Here is a 22,167-nt window from a genome sequence, read left to right as displayed (position 1 = left end):
TGTGTGTGTGTGTGTATGTGTATGTGCGTGCGTGCGTGTGTGACAGCTTGACTGCCTACAGCTGTCTCCCAACTATGTCTATATTTGTGTTGTTGCTCCGCTGGTGCATACTTGAGTGTGTTCAAGTGTAAATGGTAGTGTGTGTGGCTGTCGACAAGTCTAAGAACCAGTCTCTGCTGGGTATGTGTGTGTCTGTGTGTGTAACAAGGGTAGCGAGATGTAGATGACCCTCTTAAGTGGGAACATTTAGCTGGCCTTCACATCTCGGAGGGTTAAGTGAGGACACCTAAATCATCCACGTGTTTCTTGTAATATTTATGTCCCCCTTTATGAAAGCCTTCCTCAAAAGAAGGATGAAATGATGTTCTCATCTTCTACAGAATAGACATCCACGCTAAGAAACTCCCAAATGATCTGTCACGTTATGTACAGGGGAGTACTTTGTGTTCTTCTCCCCATTTTCTTCATACTGACATGTGGAGATTTTGCAGAAACGCAATGGGTGTTAATGTGTCGGGAGAGAGCAAATGTAGGATGTATTTATGCAAAGTAAGTCAAACTGATTGATGAGTTATTCCTTGATGACTGAACGATGAACTTTTAACGAGCACCATTATCACCATTTAATGCCACATCAGCACACTTACTGTATACTGATTTTTACAGTCTGCAATCAGAAGGACTGAACACTGGGACAATGGCAATGCATAAGCCATATATTATCACTTACAATGAAATGTACTTGTTTTAATGCTTGAATTTCAGATTCTGCACAAACAGTTCTTCATTTTAAGAAGCTAGACATTACCAAGAATTAGCGTGTTGTTGAAATGTTAGAAATGCACAATAGTAATAGAAGAATCAGAAATGTAAAGTACAAGGATGTCATTTTTCTTTTTGGTGTCTTATCAAATTCAAATAGAGCTTTTGTTTAGGGTCATGCTAAACATCTGGAGAAAATCTATGTTTTGACAAAAAGTGATCACAGGAAACAATGTTGCCAAACGCTATATTTGGCGGCCTTTTGGTCCTCTCAGAGAGATTTATGAACGTGGTGCGAGCTCGTTCAAGAGGAATCCTAGTAAGCGATTGCATCCTGCTCTGCTTCAAATAAACAAGTGCCTTAGGTCTGCATGCCAATAATAAAGCTATTTACATAACTCACACACAGGTCACAACGCACACACACACAGATTAACATTCCTCGTTTGTCTGTCATCTTTAGCTCAACTTGGTGTTGCATTTGGCCTGAAGCCGGACGTTTAGAAGGACTCATCCATTACACCCAGGTAATAAATGAATGTCTGTCAGAGAGAGGAGACACCAGGTGTACTGTGCAGTTTGACACATGACAGACAATGCTCCTCCTGCACCGACTTCAAAGGCACAATCTAAGAGTCACCACTCAGTCACTGCTCGGCAATCTGGTGTTACTCCAGTCAACAAACATATCTCTATTATCAGTTCGGAACAATCCTCAAGGGAAAATACAATGAGACATTTTGGTTCTCGTTTGTTGAGAGTGAACAGAAGAAGTGGTTGAACATTAGCCTTGAAGGTAACGTTACTACACAGACAGGGAAATGAGCACCATGTCTGATTGACAAGTGAACTATTGGATTGGTTACAAACAGATGGCATTCACTGTTTGGCCCGTGGACACTTCAGCAGTGTCAAAAAGGAGGCGGTCTTCTGTGTCTGAAGTGATCTGCAAAGCCTCTTTCACACATGCACTGCATCTCTGAAAACATTTTTAAGAGATGTGAGAGTGCACATGTCCAAAGCATTCAGGCCAGATACTAAACTGACAATACCCTGTTAGCGAAATGAGTGAAATGTCCGTGTATGGGCACATTGTTGGGAACATTCTAATGTTTCTAGGCTTGGTGGACCTAGAGGAAAACAAGCATCAGTGAGTGAAGGAGATTGGTTATTTACAAGGCAGTAAGAGCGTCTGATTGATGAGACGACCGGACTAAGGATCTGTCTGTAAGTAACCAAAGTTGTCAATTCAAACGCAAGAGATACACTTATTATAAACAACATGTTGACTAAACTTTACCACTTTTTTTACTTTAACCAAATCCCACTTTTTTCCATAACATAACCATGTTGTTTCAAGTAAAGAGAGAAGTAGTTTATTTCTGTATGCATGCAACAAGCAGCGAATTGACAGCAGGAAAATGTTTTCATTAAAATTATAAGAAACATTGTGTGACGGTATATTGACTCATGCACCACACCTCGCTTCAACCAAACATCATTTGCATTACGTTTCCAGTATTTTCCACATTACACATTAAAAATACACTTGCTTAAAATGTATGTGCTTAGTCAAACTCCCGATTTACTTTCTCTCAGGTCTCAAAACATTTTTATAATCACTGCAGTGTCGCACTTTACCTGAACACCAACACACACTTCTGCTTTTAACATCAAACACATTCTCCACATTTCCAAACACAGATAAAGCCACTCAACGCAAAGGCAGCTCACTGAAAGGGATGCTCCCCCCCTTTATGTTGTATAACACACACTCAAACACACGGGATACTCACACTGATACTTGAAAACACAATGCTGGATTGCACAGAAAAATGCCACACAATGATTCAGTGTTCATTGCTTAAGCTCTTCACAAATATGTTTTGCAAAGCTGAAAGGGAAAAGATTTCCAATGAGCTGAATGATCTCGCTGTTATCAGTGGTGAAAACAGTGAGTCATGAAAACAGTGGTGACTTGGTGACTGATACACTGATAGCCTGTGTGAGTGGAGGAGAGATTGGTAGCTACAAAGACTACAATCAGCAGCACAGGCCTTTCTGCTGATAACAACCAGAGCAGCTAGGTCTTAGCCTAGCCTAGCACAAGCTCATATTAAAACATTGGTCAAGTTGAACACAACTTTGGTTATAAATTGTGCTATGAAACAAAGACAAGTTCCCCATTTCCCTTTCAGTTCAATAAACTGGTTTCAAATATTTAAAAAATTGAATTTAATAAATGCAAAAGAGAAATCACTAACAGTAAAGACCTGCACCTTGACTTCCCCGATCAAAAAGGGGCAAGAAACTCCAATAACTTATGATGTATTCGCTGTAGAGTATGACCTTATCACATGGCGATTGTGTTTATAGGGACAACACATTCTCAGACAACGGAAAAACAATGTTGGTTCCTCTTGCAATTGCAAAACATGAATGATCTCAAGTGTTGATGTAGAATGAATCAACATTAGTCTTTGATCTGCCTCTGTTACTTACTTCCTGTTGTTATTTTAATCTACATTTCATATATATAAACATACACACTGGGAATCTATCTCTGTACTCTCTGCTTTTTTTTCAACTGTTCTCATCTTATTTTTCATTCCTTGGTAAAAGTTAACGTGTTCCAGGAAGGAAGCTTCATGAATATGCACAGTCACACTCGGCTGTCTGCACGGACAACAAAGGCAGAAGACATTAACATTCCTGCACATGCTCTGCACTCTGGTCAGGGGTGAAAACACACACACACACACACACACACACACACACAAGATGTGAAGGGCTTTGAGCAGAAATAACATTATCTGCATTTAGGAAGGCTTAAAGTAGCTGGAAAATCAATAGTTACCTTGCCAAGGCAGATATGTTTTGGCTCGGTTTTTTCTATTTGTCTGTCCGTCAGCGGAAAAGCTAATGGCCCAATGTTCATGAATCTAAGTGGAAGGATGTAGCATGGGCCAAGGAAAAAAAACAATTTTGGAGAACATCAGAAATTGAAGGCCAATTTAGGGTGTGAATTGGCTTGGTGGAGGTCTGTGGTCGAGTGCCATTCTAGTTTTGATTTGTAACAGAGTTTAAACACTATTCACAATTTTCTTTTGATTCAGCGACAGGTTGGTAAACAGCTAGCTATTGCTAAATGATTTATCAGTTATACCTGAAATGTGATTATTTGGTGTGTCTTCGTAGATGATAGCAAACTACATTTCTTTGAGTTTTTGGACTGTTGCTCGGATAAATCAAGTCGTTTTCAATCTGAATGTCTTTTTCATGTGAGAGTTAGCTTATAGTAACATAAATAACACTTTCCCAGACTTCACAACAACCATAACTCAGCACATGAGTTGTAATGGCCTGGGGCCCTGTTCACTATGTTTCCTTGTTCAATGAGTTGTTACCCGTGACATAACTCTAAGAAAACCAAGGTATTGTTAAGGTTTTCTAAGAATTTACATTTCTGTGAAATCCTTAGCCATTATGAACTTTTAAGAGGCTTGATAGGTTCTTAAGCAGAAGAGAAAATGGTTTGCGCTCTGGTTTATGGTAGACCAACACCACTTACTATATATATCAGACGGAGCGTGTTTTAGCAGCTTAGGGCAACTTTTAAGTAAATGTTTTCAATATGAGTAAAGAATTCAACCCCAGCGTTTGCTTCCTGATCGCTTCTCATTTTCTTTTCAATGCCTTGTGTATTTGCAGGAGCACGCTAAACACCTCGAGTTGAAAAACTTCAGCTAAGAGTCTCAAAGTGTTTTTTTCTGATTGTGTAATCGGATAAATTAAGAGGCTGTTGATGTTTCCCAGAGCTATGACTTGACAGAAGTTACAATGATATGAACAGAAAACAGTAGCATTAGGTTGGTTCTTGAGATTTCAGGTAAGTTGTTTTCACCATATTAAATGGTTCTATTAATGGTACTATTTGGTAGTGAACAGTTCATGTTTGAAGCTGATGATAGTTCTGTTTTACAGTGAGCTCATGTGGCATACATTAGTTAGAAATATCATACATTAAATATAATGTAACACATGATAATAAGTGAAATGACCACATCAACATATCTGAATATGATAAAGAAGAATACCAAACATGCATAAATCGTGCTATCTATTATACTACCTCCTTGTGATATTGAACATATTCCACCCTTTTGCATAGTTCACTATTCCCTCATATTTCCAGCTTTCTGCAGTAGTGTTGTCTGTTTTCTGCAAAGTGGTGTGCACACACCCAGACAGACACAAAGACAGGCAGACAATAAATAATGAAATACACATGCATGGTGTCTCTCCTCCTTCACGTCACCTGGCTGTTGAGATCAGCTTGAATCTGCAAACATCACTGGATGCAATTCCCCATCAACACACTCACAGTATAATCTAAAGGCAGGGTCCCATTAGGCGCATTCACACTGCGGTACTTTTCCCACAAAGGTTCATGTGAACTTAGTTCATGTGAACTCTTTTATCGCGTTCACACCAAAAAGAGCCGGTACTAAAATGAGTTCATGTGAACCTTTTTACCCCCACGAAAGTCCCTGCTAGAGAGCAGGGACTTTCGTGCGGCTCTCTTGTGAGAAAAGAGCTATATTTCTGATTGGCTGGGCGGATTGCAAACCACGCCCCGTAAAACTCCCAAAAAGTTTTGTGAAGCCGCCATTTTATTATCCTCGCATTAGCATTATTAGCATTAGCATTAGCCCAGCGCAGAAACGCAGAGAGACTAATTTATGGCAACACAAAATAAAACATGGGAGCGGTGGAGATGAGGAGGTGTCGGCGTTCTGGCGATTTACTCGGAAGGCTTCAGTAGAAGCTGCTGGGAGTCCCAGCAGCTTCTACTGAAGCCAGTCCCTAACTCCGGGGACTTCCGGCCGGGGACTTTGGGCGGCAGTATACGCCGTGAAGTGGTTTGCGGCCTGCCAGTAAACCCAAAGCAGAAGAAGAACAAGTGACGTCAGCGGCTTCATTTGCCTAATCCACCCCCAGGGACTTTTTCCAGTGTGAACGCGATCTGTACTTAGTTCATGCGAACTAAAGAGTTCACATGAACTAAGTTCACATGAACCTTGTGGGAAAAGTACCGCAGTGTGAATGCGCCTATAGAGACAAGACAGGATCTTATTGCCTCTGTGCCAACGACAAGCTATCTGATCCGAGGTTAGTGTCAGTAACCTCAGTGCTCTGGAGTGAATGTGAGCCGTCCATTACTCTCTGCGAGGTGTCTGGTTGGAAAACTTGTGATTGAAGCTAGACTGATATATAGGGCAGGCTTTAAATTAGATATCATTATATCAATGTAAGCATTCAAGCATGCATAATACCAGATGAGCATTCCTGACAGAGCTTGATGCTTAAAATAGAAAAACTAAGCTTCATAAATGATTCAAATTGAATTTTAATTTAAAAGATGTTTTCTTTCTATTTAGGCACCCACCATGTTCCCGTCACTGAATGAATAAGGTTTGGTCAGAATATCAATCATGAGTTACTCAACATTGCGGGCTCACATAGTTTAGTGGAATTAAGCTATCCAAAAAAATCGGATTGAATACAGTGTATATAACCTGAGACTCAAAATGCTGTTTTAGATCCATGCAGGTTTTCTAAAAGATTTTCAAAATGTTTCCATGACTTTTCGAGGACCGATTATCAAAATGACCATGACCATTTGCATCATATAATTACACATCAGAACGGCATGGTATATTGTATTTCAAATCCTAACTGTTTAAAACATATCCTGCAAACTTCTCACATTTCTTATAGTCAGTTATGTTCCTATGTATTTAAAATACTGTAAACTAAAAGCAGATTCCCTTTATTATCAAGAACCGAGTATCAAGCATAAGCTAAATTTAATCTGGTTATACTTCCAGTGTACAATTAGTGCACTTGATTACAAACTCATTTAGAATGAAAATCTGAGAAGCAATGCAGCACCACAAGTAGCCTACATAATGCATAATATTAAACATTTACTCAAATGTAATAACCACTTGCTCTACATTATTTAACATTTCAGATTAAAACCCCAAGTGAGATAACTGTAACAATTATTTATATTAAGCATAACAGAATTCCATGACATTTATTGGCCTGGAATATGAGTTTTAAAAATTCAATGACTCTCCCAAGCTTTCCATGACCGTGGGAACTTTTGTCCAAGGTTTCTGGTTCGAGCAGTGGGTGAAAATTAAAGCCCACCCCCCCCCAATGCCACAGGAATAAATCCTTAGGAAAACTGGATTACGTGTGTCACTGTCTACGTGATGGTCCTGTGTGTGTGAGAGAGCCAGAGAGCGAGTTGGATGCAGACTGCAGCTGGAGGCCAACAGCACACCAATTACCCAGCTGACCACAGCAAGGAGCCTGTAGCTCAAAGGTTAACGCAACATAAATTGATTTGACACACTACTAAAATGTTAAGGACAATGTTACCTCAGGCCACACCGCATACACTTACACACAAGCCTCTGTGTCCCAGTTATACGTGCAGAGAGACAGAAAAAGACACACATACACACAAACAGTGCCATGGGCCCCCTTGGAGCGCATTATATTACATTACCCCTGACATATCAAGTGATTTCATGCACCTAGAGGCAGGACAATCGAGCCATTTGTTCAGCGACTCAAAAATAACCTCCTCCTTCCTTGCCGTCTACTATTACTACCATTACTACCACAACTACAGCACAGCTTGCGTCTGCACTGCTTTTTGGCTTTAGGGGGTCCCATAGGTCAAAAAGGACCACAATATTTCTTCAGAGGTCATTGTGGTTGTTGATCAGTACAAAAAATAGGTGATTTTCTTTTCGGGGGAGGGGGCCGCAGACGGAATTTAATGACTTTTGGAACAAAAACACTACGCACACAAGGAATTTAATATGGAGCGTTATTTAGTGTTGGATAAACAGGATAGTAGTAGCAGCAGTGTTACCATTCCTGTATGCTGTTCAGTGATATATATATATCTAACGGCAGCGCTCAATAAAGAGCAACACTGTTGAAGTGTGGTCAGGTTACTGCAACGTATAAAAGCAGTGAGGAAGAGAAGTGGCAGGATAAAGAAAAAACATTAAAACAGAGTTTTACAGGAGATTTGTTGAATAAAGCTTTGTCACTTCATCAACTCTTTATGATTAAATGTTGATACTTCCACAAAAAAGTAATAATCTTTGGTCAATCCTGCACAATAGTGACATATCAAAATCATTTAACATAGAAGCTCTGCCTCGAACATTTGTAAGAAAAAAAAGAATGTATGTCAATCCGGAAACAATTAGTCAACTCATGTAGGATTTAATGAACTTACATTTTGACTATTTAAATAATCAATAGTTGTTTGGTTTTCTTTTCCCCCAGCATTTCCACTTCATCAACTGTAACTAACACTTCCTCAGCTCTCACATTTAGCACAAATCAGTGACAAAGAAAAACAAAGAGCCTGAATCAGCTGACCCAAGTGGTTGGAAAGCAAGACCAGGAAGAGGATATGTGATATTGTTATCTGGCCCTACAGTTTCTCCCTACTTAAGTGAGCCAGACAGGTACTGTTAGTGTGCACACTTCCTGAAAACACATGTGTTTGAGTCTTTTTTGGGAAGAGTTTTGCGGTTACTGCAAATCCTGGTGGCCTGCAGGACTATTATAGCAGTCTGGGTAGTTTAAAAGGCTGTAGAAGCTTTTAAAAAACACATCTGGCCCAGACTGCTGCCACCTTAGACTGATAACCAGTCTCCAACTTCAGAGACGGCTGCGCCCGGCACTAGTTAATAGAAGCTTTAATCTGAGGTTATATGGAGTCAGGAGAGATAGATTAGAAAGGAAGACAAAAGGAGAAAGAGCCAGTGTCAGTTGCCCTGCGTGGACAACACACATGTAACCAGACCCTACAGCCACGGCCATGACCTCACCGGGTTTTTCCGCACACACACGTACACACACAGGGCACATAGCGGGGCCTTGGTTAGCATACAGTCAGCGGAGCCTGGCACAGCGAGAGTCGGCTCCCATTCAGAGAGTCATGCATTGTAATCCTACACAGTGTGATCACACAGTGGAGAATGCTAATCTAAACTAAAAAGGCAGGACACAAAGAAACAGCCGGGTGACTTGTTCCTGATGGGTGGAGCAGCGGATCAAATACATTTTGATCTCAGGTGGAAGAGTCAGCGCTAAGTTTCATAATAAGTTGAAATGTTTGGGGGTTACCAAAAGCTCTTTACACCCTGCGTCATACCGGTTATCAATGTAGAGTAGACATCTTTATTGTCCAACCATAAAATCATTCTAATGGAAACACAGCAGTTACGTGATGAAAAATGAAAAACACTTGCAACTGGACATTTTTGGGGGAACATTTGCAGGAAATAGGTTTCTATGTTTCCAGATCTAATGTCTGTTTCAATTGCACAAGAACACATTTGAAAGATGAAATGCCAGGATTTAAAGTATACCAGACCACAAGGAAGAAATCGGAAAGTTATTTTGAAGTTAATCCTACATATATATCAGCATCATTTCCCACATGACTTATCAGAACTCAGGATTACATCACTTTTTAAAACAGGATGTGTTTAACTTTTTTACCTTGTGTTGAACATAAATGTAAAGTCTGACACATCATTTACCACACTTATGCATGACCCGCAGCATTTCTAAACCCACACGTAAAGAAACACAGCGGGCCGAGTACGTCTTTCCAACTAGGCCAACACCTGTTCTGCACTTTACTGCACTTCTTCTGAGAATGAAACAGCTTAGATCATTCTCACTGAAAAAACTTCTGTCACCAAGGCTGTGTAATGTCTGTGTGTGTTCGCTGTAAACATCTTGTAAAGAGGACAAGATGTAGTCCTGAGGGGGTTGATTGTAGACTAGCAGCATTTTTCAATATGAATGTTTCAGAGCTACTGGCGGTGGACGGAGGTCTAACTTTAACAAGTCAAATATAAAAAACCTGAAACACAACTACTCATTTAGTTACAGTTGGTATTAGGGCTGCTCAATTAATCGTATTTTAATCGGAATTATGATTTTAGCTTGCAACGATTATGAAAACAACATAATCGAAATAAAACGATTATTTTTTTAATTATTTTTTTTTGTGTTGGTTTTTCAGTTGAATTATACTTCAAGTTCAGGGAAATCAACTGTTCAAAACATACTGTTTAAATGTTTTTTTTCAATAAATGGATGTTTTCAAAGTAAATGGATAATCGTTTTTAATAATCGTGATATCAATTATTGACCCAAATAATCGAGATTATGATTTTTGCCATAATCGAGCAGCCCTAGTTGGTATTTAGTGTGCTTTCTTTAGAGCTTAACAGTCCTACCTGCCACTGCAAGAAATATGTTGTTCTGTATGTCTGTCTTTATGATGTTCCTGTAGGTGCTGATTCCATCTGTGGAGACAAAAATAAAAGAGTGAAATGCTGCAAAAATAAACAACATAACACTTTATGAATAAAACAAGCACACGTGTTAGCTCTGAGCTACAAAACAATGCTGTTGCATGTCTAGAATTCTCATTTCAACACCATAAACTATCCCAGAGAAGTTGCTGTAATTCTTGCTAGTGGCCAACAGAGGCAGATAAAAGTCATAGATAACTCAATGCTGCTTTAATGTTTGTATTAGCAGACTTGGCCACCTGATGGGTGCGGCTGGGCACAATCTCGTGATGTAATGCCTAATATTTCACACGGATCTGTATAGAAGGATCACACAATGTGTGTGGGAAAGGTGGCTTGGCAGAAATGAACACACACAATTGAGTCAAAGAAAGTAGAAAAGTAGGCAACTAGTGCATGCGTGTATATGTGTGCGCGTGCGTGTGGTGTGTGTGTGTGTGTGTGTGTGTGTGTGTGTGTGTGTGTGTGTGTGTGTGTGTGTGTGTGTGTGTGTGTGTGTGTGTGTGTGTGTGTGTGTGTGTGTGTGTGTGTGTGTGTGTGTGTGTGTGTGTGTAATAATAATGTAACTAAAGTATCTTATCTTCTATGTCATTGATTACAAATGACAGCGTTGGAGCTAGCACTTAAAGCTATTTCAACAACAAAAAAAGTTTTCTGTTAAGGGACCAAACCACAAAATAAAGATATTTCTACTGGGACCTACGGAGTGTCTACGGTGACTTAATCCAAATCCAAACTGGATAGGGTTATTTAATTTCTATAATTTCTTTAATGTTCTACCCTAATATTGCAGTGGTAACATCATGTCTGTTATAAATAGTTAATAGTGACTTTCCGGTAGTTGTACACCCATGTATCACTATAAAAACACTTAAACAATTCTATTAATACAACATATTAGATATTATGTGCCATTTTCTTCGGAGTTCTTTTTTTCTGACGCAATTAAACGTTTCACTTCGGTGCGCTCGTGAGCAATTAAAACACCTGCGCAAGCATATTTTAACGTAGCAATTCAAAAGTCCCATACAAAAACAGCATTAACAAGTAAAGAGCAAAAAACGAACTCCCAGCTGTTTCCCACACACATCGTGTTCCTACCTTGTAAAACACAACACAGCAACACCTAACTGCTTCTTAAAAGTCCAAAATCTTGAAAATAATCCAGCCAAACAAGACCTCGTACATCCGAAAAGAGCTGCAAAAAGCCGACTGGAGGTGATGGTGAATTCCGCTGGGGTTGTCAGCAGACAGTACAGAGGAGGAGGAAAAGAAAAGAGACTTCTCAGAGGCAAGTTGCAGAAAAGAAAAGTCCGGCCCCTCAAGTCCTGCCCCCTCCGCTCTCCTGCTGACAGAAATAGCAAGCTAGGCGGGCTCCACCAAAAATAGCCTTGACTTCACACGGACCTTCAGAACTATTGTTTTCCCGCAGCGACTCACTGCCATTGGGTGAACTCTGCAGCCAATCAGCGCTTGGCTTCTTAAAACGTTAACTTGATTCAATTAAAGAAAATGGCCCCTACACTGTGGCTCCATCTGCTGTCAAACCACTCAAAACCACCAACAGCACCAGGCACATGAATGTTGTGCCAAAGGGGGGTCCTGCCACACCTTTGGAGGTCCTTGGAAACAATTGTGAGCAAGTTTGGTTTCACTTTTGTAAGCCCTTGAATGCTCAACTTCTCCTTTTGCACACGGCTCTCTTAAAGTGCTGATATGCAAGCGTTTTTAGTAGAGACATGTTTCCAACGATTACAAACAACCTATACTGTTACACTCAGTGTGTTCACTTTTTAAGGTCGAAACAGTATCTTTTAGACCAGCTCTTTTAACCGGCTCTCACCTCGAAATGTAACGTTCCCATGATGTGTCCATTGTATTGGTTCCTGAGCTTGTGACATTCTAAATAACATAATGCATAAGTCTGAAAGTATGCATATTAAATACTACTCCTAACTGTAATGTAGGTTTTGACAAGAAAATCTCTTAAGGGAGTCACATGTCTACCAAATGTCTAATGTAACCTTTAAAACATTTACATTTTGTTGGGGGCCAACCTTAAAAACAATGAGGAACAACTAAAAAATACTTATATTCTATCCTAAATATTTTGGGAAAGATAATGAGGTTTCTGGCACAAAACCATGTGTCTACAAACCTTTTCTAATTTTAGTGTCCTGCAGTGAACATGTTTTAGTGCCTTTGGTTGTTATCTTGAATGTTTCGGCAATATTTTTTCACTTTAAAGCCTAACCTTATAAGCCTTTTACAACACATTTACCTTTATTATATAGCTGTGTATGCTTCAACTTGTAATAATTTGATTGACAACCGCACTCCGGAACAATGTGTTTATGTCGTCAACAACAACAGAAGAAGAAAACCTGTTGGGAGGGCTTTTGTGAGGAAATACCTTCTGTGGGCCCAGCAACAATGTCATATATTGTTGAGCAGATTATAACAGCTTTACTCCCTACTGTACTCTTCATTCACTGAAAGGCCTACACTACAATACACAACCGTGCAGTTGTAATGCATCAGATTAAAAACTAATTTGCTCATATATTTAGGATAAAGATTATATCAGCATAGAATCAAAGCTATTTAAGTGTGTTATGAAACCAAAACATTCTTCAAAGCAACACATGGGCATTTTTACGCTCTTTGGTTAGCAGATTAGTTTTAAATATTGGAAACCCACAGGGGAATAGCTGTTGTATTGTACAGCAATACGTCTTTTGTTGCTTTTAAATAGGTTTTATCATAATGTATTTTACAGTACCACATCAGCATTGTAGATTTCCTGAAAAATGTTTAATATCCTTACTCAGGGTATATGCAGGAATCCTGAAGTCAAATGTAATACCTTTTAAGACCCTTTCCATACATTTTAAGACCTCATCGCCACTTTAACCGGTTACATTGGCGACACACTTTACCTCACATTGACTATATACAGTATTGATTGTCCTTCCTCCTTATCTTCCAACCATTTGGACGCAGACTTGCATTTCCCCATAAAGATGTTGTTTAACAACCGGCGTAAACGGGCCTTCGCGCGCTATCAAGCAGTGAGCGTGCGATGTCCTGTTCAGATGACGTCCAATCCAACGGGATGCCATAAATAAACTACACAGAATCACACTACACACCTACGCAATGATTACATTCAGGCACACTGTAGAATACAACCTCTTTGGACCATTTATATACTTATTGAAAACAAGCTACAAAATGTAATACTTTGGAAAATGCCGTTTAATACTTTTTAATAGCCCTAATTTTCGCTTAATTGATTTATCAACTTTTAATACTTTTTAAGACCCAGCGGACACCCTGTTACTATACTTTTAAACACACTAACATTATTGTGTTTCCAATTTTCCGCAAATGGAGGTTATGTTGGGTTTTGGTTTGTTGTCAGCTAGATTCAGAAATAAATATAGGTCTTATTTTTTATATAACTTGGTTGAATGACGTAGCAAGAGCCAATAATTAACCAATTACATTTTGGAGAGGATCCTAATAAGAGGGTGGATACATTCATTCATTTATGGTAGCAGCCTTGGCAGAGGTTTGCGTTCTCTCCGAGTGCCTTTTGGTTACCACTGTAAATAATAAACACAGTAAACCTACTTTAACACTAGAACCGCCAGAGATTTTTTTATACCTAAAACCGCCACCGGGGTCAAATTGACCCGGTATTAGAATGCATTGATTTTCAAGGTATTCAAGGTATTCAAGTATTGATTTAAAAATAAAAATGATCCTGTGGTATTGGTATTTTGACAAGCAATTTTGTTAAATTGTTTCGTTTATTAACGCTGCAACATAGCGTTTCGTGAGGCGGTTGTCGTTGTTGGGTGAATATATTATTGCTATAGCAACACGTCATGTTTGTTTACACGCGAAAAGGGGTGGAGTCAATATGACCCGCTGGGCGGAATTTTTTTTTGCGATTTCTTCAATCTGACTTCATATTGACCATTTTTAACAACATAGGGTGCTACATAACACACTTTCAGGAAACGTCACGGACTGGGAGACTTTAATATTTTATTGAAAAAAAGTAAAAAATGATATCACTCTAGAAACAACCTCGCATACAGTATTATACAGTATTATACAGCTAACCAATCAGAGCAGACTGGGCTCTTGTTTCAGACAGAGGGTGAAAAGAGGTGCTGCAGCACAGGCAGTATGAGAAAAATAAAGAGCTTTTTGAACATGTCACAGTGGAGGCATAACATACTTAAATGAACGGGATAATTAGCATAATGAGGACCCTTTAAGTTATAATAGTAATAGCAGTTGGTCATGTGGAAAGAAATTTGAATTGGATGCTTTTCATAATATGGTTATGGTTTTTCCTTTCCTTATCATAAGGACAGACTGGAGGTCAAATACATGTAACACTTTGTTATGTTATACTGGTTGTAACTACTTTGTACGGGCATAAAAGCTAGTTAATTCTCTTCATTTCTCTGACCATGTGCACCATGAGGAAGCAGACCCTCCTGCCTATGAACGTTTTCACACACGTTTTTTTACACACACCTACGGCACATAGGCCTACGTTAATGTTGTATCTTGCATGACGCAGGACCATGGCTTTGTCAGTTTTCTGGTCTATGGCCTTCCTAGAATGATCTGAGTCATGTACATCCTTTATTAACACGTCACATATACCTTAGTAAGGTGAGCATGCTAAAAGTCTCTGTAATGATACACATCTCCAACATAAAATAAAAAATATATATACGTGCTGCAATTCATTCGCAATTATAAAAAAGACGGAAAATGGCTAAAGGCTCAAGTTCGTTGCTACATTCTTAACAAAAGGCCTTTTTATAATCTATTTTGTATTTATCACAGAAGTATTTTTGTTGTCCTCCTCAATCTCGTCCCCTTCTAAAATTAAACTGCACATTTTAAATCATTTGACGCAGAAACCAACATTTGTTACTAGTTTCACTAACACTTTTAAGTGTTTTCCCCCACTTTCAACCGTCTGCTTGTTTCCACGGAACACAAGCATGTTTGTGCGTTTTATCCTTTTTTCCGATCTCGGCATCAGCCAGGTCAATGACTGATGTTTCAGACGAATATTGAAACCACGAAGCATGCGTGTGTGTCTTCTGCTGCTGGTGCTCCATCGTACGCTCGCTCACCCTCGGGTGCCTCTTTGAACAGGGGGGAGCCCAGCGCCGTTCCCAGAAACCCTCAGTGTGTGGGCGCACAAGCTACATAACTGTGTGTGTGTGTGTGTGTGTGTGTGTGTGATAGCTATGTGCCTTGACATAAAGTGTGTGTGTGCAAGATATTTTGTGTGTCTGTATGAGTGTGTGCATGTGCGTGTGTGTGTGTGTGTGTGTGTGTGTGTGTGTGTGTGTGTGTGTGTATGTGTGGTTAGTCCATTCAATTACACAATCTACCATGCAGTCTGAATCACATCCGGTTTCGAGCTGAAAATAACAAAACCACAGGGTGACAGAAAAGCAGCGCAGCAGGCAACCGCCCACAGGAGAGAGGAACACACACACACACACACACACACATACATATACACACACACACACACAGTCTAGGAGCTGGTCAGTACTATCCACAAACTTATATGTTATATACTGTATATAAAAAAAAATCCTCTACAAAGCTTCCTGGGTTCATTTCAACATATTATATTTACATAAAACACAAACATCGAAAATCTAATTTTCATGCACTATGGATTAAGTGGCATGATAAAAAGTAACTCTGCAAAATGTAAATGAGGAACATGTTAATGGCTCACAAGTTATACTTGAGTGATATAATATATCATTCTGAAAATGACCATTCTGCATAATGAGTTTTGGTACTTAAAGTATACTTAAAGCCACACATTAATACATGGTCTAGGACATTTTAAATCGGCATTATACAGTTTGAGTCGCCGTTCAGTCTATTTATTTAGGTGGTTATGTTGTTTTTTACATTCATTGTCATTTCCACACAGAACTAACAACAGTGCAGCTGCCACCATTGGCAGATATTTTGTATTTTGGGCTTCACTAACAACCCTTAGTAATCAAACCCTTACCCCCGAATATACTAAAAACATAAAAGTACTAAATGTTATCCGAAACTGAGAAAAGGTGTATTTCAGAATCACAAACACATTTTTGGCTTGATTTTCATGATCTTGGAAGAAGGGTGAAGGGCGAAGGAACACACCAATTTGGAGCAAATCTGTATGAATTGGCAAACAAACGCACAATTTCTACCCTGTAGAAATGCTTTTTTAGGCAAATTAATATTGGCAGTAGTCAACTGTGACAAAAATGTAGTTATTTGACATATTGATTGAGTATTTTTATTTGATGGTACTTTAGACTTCTACTACATGTAAGAGGCACATATTATACTCCACTACATTTATTAAACACATAGTTAGTGTAAGTAACACTTTAAATTCAGGACTTGTACCTGTAATTGAGTATTCTAAGACCACATTTGTTCTACTTACTTATCTGAGTACCTCATTATATAAGTTAATTTTTTATGAGGCTATTGACCTTTAATGATAAATCAAATGTCTGCTGTGAGTGTGCACTGCAAATACAAATATAGTGCTGCTAATTCAAAACTTTATAAAAAGGAAGTGAGGCCAGTATAGAACGTTTCTCAGAGCCAAAATAAAGTGTTCAGAAAAACAACCAGTGTAAATGAATGTAAATCAAGCTGAAATGACACAGTTAAAAACAGTCAGTATGACGTGTTAGTGCGACGTGTCAGTGCTATATGGGCAGGATGTGGTCAACTGTATGCTTAGCAGTTGCCTCCCACCTGCAGAGACGCACTTCTGTTACAACACAACATTAGACACAATAATTCCCCGTAAGAAAAGGTTCACAAAACTAAACTGACATACTCACAGGACATCTGAAATTGAATATATGAATACAAATGTTTTGGAGATCATATTTATGAAAGTAAGCTATTGAAATAAAGTATTATTTTGGTATCAGTACCCAAAATCAGGTGTCATATCAAAACAAAGGTGTAGAATTTGGTAGAAATACTACCAAAAGATTATATAACCCGTGTTTTCTTTTAATGTCTTTATGTATGTGGTACAAAGGTGATTAACAGATCGTTAAATATTTTTTATTAAATCACAATGGTAATATTATATATTTTTTGTAATGTAATGGGATCAACACTGTGGACAATACCCACGGGAGCAAATTAGGGTGGAGTGTCTTGCCCAAGGACACAACGGCATGTTAACTGCAGTGCCGGTAGCCCACTGCGCCACATTACATTGGAAATGTTGATTAAAGTAATATATATTAAAAAAAAGAAGATGCCAATATATCTTTTAGATTTTGAGTTCCAACCAGTTGCATACATGTGTGTGTGTTTCCTCATAAACAAGGACATTTTCACATAAATTGGAGCATTAAAGAGATTCCCAGTCCCATGATACAAAGACATTGCACATGATCAGCGGGCTTAAGATTTGTTTCAATGAGATAAGATAAGAAGAACCCTTTATTGATCCACATAGAGAAAGTCAGTTATCTAATTCATGATCAAAATAATGACTCCAAATAAACGTATTCATCCGTGTATGTTTTAATCAATTACATCAAGAATACTTACGTTTTCCTAATGTAAAAATAAAACTGAATTCAAAAAACGAAATAAACTAAAGTAAATTGTACTGTATATCAGATTATATACAGTGGTGTCAGTATTAATAAGATATTACTGAGCTGATGAGTGAGGTGGTACCTCTTAGAGTACAAATCAAAACACAATTTGGAAATGTAATGTCGGTATCTAAGTTAATTCATGACACATTCACATGCATTCAGACACTATGGAAGATTTGATATGCTCAATCCACTTTTATAGTGTCACTGTGACTTTTCTGAAAGCAAGTTTGTGTGTGATTCTTTATCTCCTATGTGCGCAGCGTGTGTCATTGTGAAAGAAACACAGCACACACGCTTGTATAAACATGAATGAGTTTTACGTAACAGACGAGGGTATGACCTGTGTTTCCACTAATTATGAAACACAGTGGTCTCAAGCATACTCACATGGAATTAGAGGGGATTGAGGTTTAAGAGGGGAGAAATGAACGAGTGAAAGAACAAGGGGGGGGGGGGTTTGAAAGATAAAAGTGATTGAGGAAGAGTAAAGTCAGAAAGAGAAGGTGAATGGAGGATCACTCAGAAGAAGAGGGGATGAGAGAAGAGAAGCTGAGAGCGCTGTAATAATGTTTGGCCTTGTGCTGCCAGCGGGGTCCTTCCCCTTAAGAAGCCAGCAGGAATGTGAGGAATGCTTCTAAGAAGAAAAAGGAAGGAGCAGAGGAGAAACAGGGGAGGGTGATGGGAAAGAAAGAAAAGCCGAGGAGGAGGAGGAGGAGGAGGAGGAGGAGGAGGAGGAGGAGGAGGAGAGGAGGGAGGAGGGAGGAGGAGGAGGAGGAGGAGGAGGAGGAAGAAGGAGGAGGAGGAAGAGGAGATGAAGATAGAAAGAGGGAGAAGGGGGGATGAAGGCAGGGAGAAATACGAGACACTGTGGAAAAGGGTTATTATCTTTAGCAGGCGGATTAAAAACCAGAACAAAGAGGATACAAATAATAAGGCTGGAAAATATTTGGGAGGAAAAGCGTGTTTTTATTTTTGCGCGTGCGGATATCCATGTGTTTGTTTGCATATTTATACGTGAGAAAAAGAATCAGAGTCAGCTGCAATACTGAACTCCACTCAAACTCTTCTAGCCGGATTTCCTTTCTAAAATATCCCCTTTGCCAGAAGTGTCACACCTGCAGTACTCTTTTTCCATGTGTGACAGCTCTTTCAGCAGAATACTTTTTTTAGTCCTGCGGCGGTCAGTTGATAATCATGAGATGCAGACAAACAGAGACCTAGCACATCGACACATACCCGCTCTAATTGTTTGTGACCCTCCTGCTTCATGGAAGATAACCATGGAGGTTATTTAAAGAACTGAAAATGCATAATGCCGCCATGGAAGAAAATTACACATTTAGCCTCCAGAGACTGAGCTCAGTGAAGATATGGTAGGCCTACTGCCCTACAACCACAACACATATCGGGTCAGGATCAGTATCGTTGGGATTTCCTTTAGCATATAAAAATGTTTTATGGAAACTTTACATTTTGTGAAAGCAGTCACATTTGCAATAACGGCCCTCTAGAGTGGTCCAGTGATGACGTATTTTTGTTGGCGGACCAGTGAGTTAGCATCACAAGGGCTCCCTCGACAAAAAGCAATGGGATTTCTTCATTGGATTTCAGAATTTAAAAAAATGAACGCCACTAATTATTTTAATGCGATTAACGCATGTGTATTTTTTGTCCTCGGCCGCCCCGTAGTTTCAGAGCGCATCGAGTTTAAAATATCATCTACAAGCTGATGCTGACAGCCCCGCTCCTGCTGCCTGCTTGCGGCAGACCACACTTCCACGCTCACCGGCAGGCACCGACTGGCCATCGGGAGGACCGGGAGGGTGTGTGTATGTGTGGCCCGAGCGAGCGAGAGAGAGAGAACAGGCACACCTTACGTGTATTGTTGTTGTTAGCATCTGGTGCTATAAGGAGCCGTTTCAATGAAAACAGAGGAGTGGCATTTCGCCGACAACTGCGACGAGCACTTGACTTTATGCAGGTAGCCAGACAGTGGGACATTGTACGAAAAGTCAGCACACTCAGCAGGCAGGCAGCTCCCGTTCGAGCATATGCCTTGAGTTGCACATAGCTCCAACGATCCATCACAGTGCGCACACACACACACACACACACACACACACACACACACACACACACACACACACACACACACACACGCACACACACACACACACACACACACACACCACACACACACACACACACACACACACACACACACACACACACACACACACACACACACACACACACACACACACACACACACACACACACACACACACACACACACACACACACACACACACACTTGTATGAGAGAGGTTCCAGGTTGAATTGAGGCAAATCTTTTTAATGTTCAGAGGTTGTTGTGTTTAATATTCATGAGAATATTTGTCATTGTTCAAATGATAATAAACAAACATTTGCATAAAGCATATTTGTCCACTCATATGTTGATAAGAGTATTAAAAACTTGAAAAATATCCCTCTAAGGTGCATTTAGAACAGATAAAAAATGTGCGATTAATTAAGGACAATCATGCGATTAATCGCGATTAAATATTTTAATCGACTGACAGCCCTAGTTGTAACACAATAAAGCTTCAGACATTCACAAATGGAGTATCTTCTGCTATATGCAATGCAACAAGTCCTCCAAATCATATGACCGAATAGGTAGATTGTTCAAGCCCTTATTACGACCAAATAGGTCGATTGTTCAAGCGCTTATTACGACCTATAAATCACGTTTTAAAGTTTTCGACCTCTAGTTAGGGTTACAAATAACCCTCTCTGTAAAATCCTAAATTGTAGGATAGTTTAGCCATTAAAATGCTTTTTGATTAGATTTCTAGCGAGAAGTGTATATTGTAGGCCTACCTTTAGAATCCACGTCCAGTGGATTTGTAGGATCTATAGTTTGATAGATATTACGAAGATTATTTGAGGTCTCGCCAGGAGAACGTGTATATATACTACGTCTGTCACGGTTTTAAGTTTGTGTGTCTGGTAGTGGGTGTTTTTCTGTTTTCCTTGTCATGTTTTCCTCCCTGTGTATTGTCTGGTCTTTCTCCCCGTGTTTTCCTGTCTGTTGTTAGTTTCCCTGGTGTGTCTAATTTCCTGATTGTTTTCACCTGTCATCCCTTCGGTGTCTCCTGTGCTCATCAGCGTCAGCCCCGCCCCTGATTGTTCCCACCTGTGTCTCGTTACCCTGTGTTTAAATTCCCCTGTCTCCCAGTGTTCAGTATCAGTTAGTTTTGTCTCTTGTCATATTCAGGTCTATGCGTATTGTCTCTTGCTATGGTCAGGTCTATGCTCCTTGTACTCTTGAAAAGTTTGATTCCTCACTACGGAGCGCTTTCATTTTTTGTTCTCTATTTTTGTCATTTCGGCTAGAGATTTGATAGTTACCTTTTTTGTTGTTCAATGCTGTTTTGGAAAATAAAGTATCTTACAAATATTCTACCTCTGTCTCCCGGGTCTTGCAATTGGGTCCTACATCCTCAGTGTTCGTAACAACGTCTTTCCCCCTATTCATTTCTATTGACGGCAGCGTTCATGTAAAGTTAGTGTCAACCCTCACGGGGTGAAAACAGTATTTCCGGTCTAGAAGTTTTCATAATAAAACCGTATTCCCCTCACTGTTAAATGATTTTACAGTGATATCTGCCATACTCATCCACTAAAAAACATCAGTTTATCCTTGTTAATTACACAACATTAATTGGTTTAAATTGTGTACACTGCTTTTGTGTTTTTCCCATAGGTTTTTCCCTTTTGATTCTGAGAGACACATTTATTTTTAATAGGCTAAAACATCGAACTACCCATAATCCTCAGCTATCGTTGAAGCTCGTGATTGGATGTTTTAGCCGCAATGCACGTCGAGATATTGTGTTTATGCGATGTGAAATCCGAAAACATTAAAAAAAAATCATCACATAACGGCATTGTAATACACGGTTCGACTGCATTAAATATTACACATCTGCCGTAATTCTTTATTTATAGAGCCCTAATGAGAAGACTTCTGGACAAACTGGAAAAAATGCCGCCGAAACTGAAAACGTGACGTGGATCATAAATATATCAGCAATTAATCAACATCTTCAATTTCTCTTCACACAATACGTCTCCTTGCAGTATCAACACTAATTCAGCTGACTTTTATATTTGATTCAATTGGTACAGTATAGGCTATATTTACACCATAACGGTGCACAGCTGATAGAAAAGGACTTGTAGTTTTTAAAGATATTACT

At 39.4% G+C, this 22,167-nt stretch overlaps 1 protein-coding gene across 2 annotated transcripts in view; it reads right to left on the bottom strand.

The window, feature by feature from the left end:
• Nucleotides 1–22,167, bottom strand: part of hdac7a (histone deacetylase 7a) — a 72,060-nt gene that overhangs the window by 38,145 nt on the left and 11,748 nt on the right. Inside the window, exons 1-2 of one of the 2 annotated variants that reach the window (XM_034196363.1) lie at nt 11,298–11,566; nt 10,119–10,187 (exon numbers count right to left, since the gene is read on the bottom strand). The gene's annotated coding sequence lies outside the window, so the exon portion shown is untranslated. Of the gene's footprint in view, nt 1–10,118; nt 10,188–11,297; nt 11,567–22,167 lie in introns of those variants that run through there. The other variant, XM_034196364.1, reaches the window with a different exon arrangement.

This window comes from Gymnodraco acuticeps, unplaced genomic scaffold, assembly GCF_902827175.1.
Source record: "Gymnodraco acuticeps unplaced genomic scaffold, fGymAcu1.1, whole genome shotgun sequence".
Classification (NCBI taxonomy): Eukaryota; Metazoa; Chordata; class Actinopteri; order Perciformes; family Bathydraconidae; genus Gymnodraco; species Gymnodraco acuticeps.
This window is presented reverse-complemented; position numbering and strand designations above follow the sequence as displayed.